Here is a 4,272-nt window from a genome sequence, read left to right on the forward strand (position 1 = left end):
AAAAAAAAAAAAAAAAAAAAGAATTAGCTGGGAGATTATAATAGTTGAAGTATAACAAGAAGAGACAAGTCTTTTATTAAATCATATTTCAAAGTTACAATAATTAAAAGCATAAAAGGGTCAAGTAGTCATTGTCTGCTTTCTGCTGCAGATCTGTTATTGCTTTTGTCTACCCTGCTCTGGAGAAGAGAAATGACTATCCTGGGGGACGGTTGTGGCCGGATGACATACTTTTTCATCATATGTACCATGTGCACAAACTACTTATCCTAAAAGTAAATTGATCATGGTATTTTGTTTAAATCAACATTTTCCCATTGCTCCTGGGATATAATCTAAAATCCTATTGTTGCCCAGCCTGATCTTCCTCTCAACTGGCTTGATGAGGCTGTCAACAGCTTGAGAATAATTATCAAACTCTTATTTCCAAGGCAACCCTCTCTATCAAAAAGACTCAAGGACCCAGGTTATAGAAAGCAAACTGTCTACACTGGCTGACTTGACTGGTGAGAAAGATCAGTCTCCTCGCTACCCCAAGAAAAGACCAAAAGTTTGGGAGAGGGAGTATCTGTATATACTGATCATGTGCTTTATTGTCATTAACTAAGAGTGGATTCAGTGGATAACTGATTCTGTCGCCTAATTACTGACAGAAAGTATGGCTTAATAACACCTACTTGAAAGCTTTAAAATCAATTGGCAGACTAGCAAAGTTTAACTGGCTTGTAGTTAAGAAGTTTATATCATAGGTCAATTCTTTTAGTTACCTAGGGGTATATATTTCTAACCAGTTTATCTTGGAGATATACCAGAAATTGTCTTTGATTAATATTAAGCATTCTATTGTTGCCTTGTTGATAGTTTTATGGCTACTGGGAACAACTGGGAACACCTGCTTTGGCTTTTCTTTTTTCTCAGAATAAAATGGTTATGACCATGTTATATAGTTATCTGTCATAGAATTTGAGGAACTTGAATGCCCCTTTATTCATTTGTTGAAATAGACTTGACAGTAAAAAATGCTTTGAGATCATATGGCTTGTCAAATATTCTACCCAAATTCAGATAACAAGTAGAAGTGAGTCGCAGTCCTGACCTTAAGGGAATTTCTTCTGATTTCCAGGGTTTGCCAGAGAAGATATGGTCAAATCATCCAATGTTCAATATTTTTTAATTGTTTGACAGGAAATAAAACTCAAAGAGGATGTCAATTACCCATTTTTATAGACATTCCAAATCCTATAACCCGTTTCCCACTGCTCTTAGAATAAAACCCACATGTCTTACCACAGATTACTATGCCTTCTAATCCCATCTCCACCCATTCACTATAGTCCAGCCACACCAGTTTCCTTGTGATCTCTCCAACTCACCAGAACTGTTTCTTTCTCTGAAACCTAAAAATTGTTGTTCTCTAATAACTTTCTTCCTAATCTTGTCATGACTGTTTCCTTCCCATCATTTAAATGTGCTTCAATTATTGTTCTTCAGAGAGGCTTCCTCATCCTCCTAGTTATTCTCCATCACATAATCCTGTTGTATAATTTTCATGACACTTACCACTATTTGAAACGAGTTTAGTGATTTGTTTGTTTTATCGGCTATTTTCAAACAGTACATCATCTCTGAGAGTGCACATAGCAAATGCTCAGTATTTTGAGTATTTCCTAACTGAATAAATAAAGCTAGATTATCAGACTAATGACCTACATTGAGAGTAATGACCTACAATCAGCCATAAAATCTAATGTTTATATCATATACAAGTTCGAGGATTTAATCCACTATACCCTACAGTATTCCTCTAAAGGATTTATAGGAGTTAATTATCTTACATATTTATATACAGGAGCAACTAGCAACTTGTGTGCTCTGATCTGGGATCATATATCTCTTGTACCCTATCTTGTTTCTATCCCTTGCTGCCAAGAAACACAGGACCAAATCTGAGACCCACCTCCAAAAGCCAGACTGAAATTTATGGTGCATATTTGGAGTCCTGAGCTCAGCCCTAGAATCACTGCATGGTGTCATTTTATTCCATCTCTATTTTATTTTATTTTGTTTTATTTTTTAATTTATTTTATCATGTTGTCCTGCATGCATTTCTGTAAGTTGTCTCAAATTCTATTTAGAATGAGACAAGTTAAAAAAAAAAGAGAACTATATAAAATATGTGTGTCCATTCAGTGTCTGTAGGCAGCCTCGCTCAGGATGTCCTCTGTAAATTTCTCAAGTGCTTACCCTTCTCAGAATTAAGGTGGCTCTGGTCCATTGGTTACAGTCAAGTCCATTGGTTACAATTCAGCATTTGATCAAATACTCTCTTATAGTATGTTCTAGTTGTTTCATAACATAGATTCTATAAGATTTTAAATCCTTACCTATTTACGTATGTTCTCCATAGCACTTATAATAGTACTTGCCACATAATAGGTATTCAATAGACCTTTATTAAATTAGTAAATGAGCACATGAGTAAATCAGTCCCATGGCTCAATGAAGGGATAAAATTGTTTTTAAAGCCTCTAAAAAAAAAGCAAAATCAGTTCAATCTTTCTAATATTCTGTAATCCTACCAATCAAAGCAATGGGAAATTAGGGGATTTTTTTTTTTGTCTATAGGTTTCCTACAAGAACAAAGAAAGCATTGATGATGTTCAACTATATAAATAATAAGAGACAGTCTATTCCATGCTTTCAGGATACAGTATTTTACTAGACACAGAGGTGTCAACCCTGCAGTGCTTTTGTATTGATTCTAAAGTGCTTTTTGGATGAACTTTGGAAGCCATTTGCTGAGTGTGGGATTTTGTAATGTTATTGGCCTGTAGTTTTCTTTCTTTGTGACATCCTTGTCTGGTTTTGGTATCATGGTGATGGTGCTCTCGTAGAATGAGTTTGTGAGTGTTTCGCCCTCGATATATTTTGGAAGAGTTTGAGAAGGATAGATATTAGCTCTTCTCTAAATGCTTGATAGAATTCTCCTGTGAAGCCATCTGGTCCTGGGCTTTTGTTTGTTGGAAGATTTATAATCAGTTTCAATTTCAGTGCTTGTGATTGGTCTGTTCGTATTTTCTATTTCTTCCTGATTCAGTCTTGGCAGGTTGCGCATTTCTAAGAATTTGTCCATTTCTTCCAGGTTGTCTATTTTATTGGCATGGTGTTGCTTGTAGTAATCTCTCATGATCTTTTGTATTTCTGCAGTGTCAGTTTTTACTTCCCCTTTTTCATTTCTAATTCTATTGATTTGAGTCTTCTCTCTTTTTTTCTTGATGAGTCTGGCTAATGGTTTATTAATTTTGTTTATCTTCTCAATGAATCAGCTTTTAGTTCTATTGATCTTTGCTATCATTTCCTTTATTTCTTTTTCATTTATTTCTGATCTGATCTTTATGATTTCTTGCCTTCTGCTAACTTTGGGGTTTTTGTGTTCTTCTTTGTCTAATTGCTTTAGGTGCAAGGCTAGGTTGTTTATTCGATATGTTTCTTGTTTCTTAAGGTAGGACTGTATTTCTATAAACTTCCCTCGTAGAAGTGCTTTTGCTGCATCCCATAGGTTTTTGGTCATCGTGTCTCCATTATCATTTGTTTCTAGGTATTTTTTTGATTTCCTCTTTGATTTCTTCAGTGATCACTTCATTATTAAATATTGTTTAGCCTCCATGTGTTTCTATTTCTTACAGATCTTTTCCTGTAATTGATATCTAGTCTCATAGTGCTGTGGTCAGAAAAGATACTTGATACGATTTCAATTTTCTTAAATTTACCAAGGCTTGATTTGTGAACCAACATATGATCTATCCTGGAGAATGTTCCAGGAGCACTCGAGAAAAATGTGTATGCTGTTGTTTTTGGATGGAATGTCCTATAAATATCAATTAAGTCCATCTTGTTTAATGTATCATTTAAAGCTTTTGTTTCCTTATTTATTTTCATTTTAACTATTTTCTGGTGGATGAGGCTGGATCTTATCTTTCTGGTGGGCAGGTCCATGTCTAGTGGGCGCCTGTGGGCTTATTATGATTTTAGGCAGCCTCTTTGCTAATGCGCCTGTGGACTTATTATGATTTTAGGCAGCCTCTTTGCTAATGGGTGAGGTTGTGTTCCTGTCTTGCTAGTTGTTTGGCATAGGGTGTCCGGCACTGTAGACAGTGCTGGTCTTTTAGTGAAGCTGTGTGCTGGTGTTGAGATGGAGATCTCTGGGAGATTTTCGCCATTTGATATTATGTGGAGCTGGGAGGTCTCTTATGGACCAGTTTCCTGAAGTTG

Source organism: Neophocaena asiaeorientalis, unplaced genomic scaffold (genome assembly GCF_003031525.2).
Source record: "Neophocaena asiaeorientalis asiaeorientalis breed wild unplaced genomic scaffold, Neophocaena_asiaeorientalis_V1.1 scaffold86, whole genome shotgun sequence".
Classification (NCBI taxonomy): domain Eukaryota; kingdom Metazoa; phylum Chordata; class Mammalia; order Artiodactyla; family Phocoenidae; genus Neophocaena; species Neophocaena asiaeorientalis.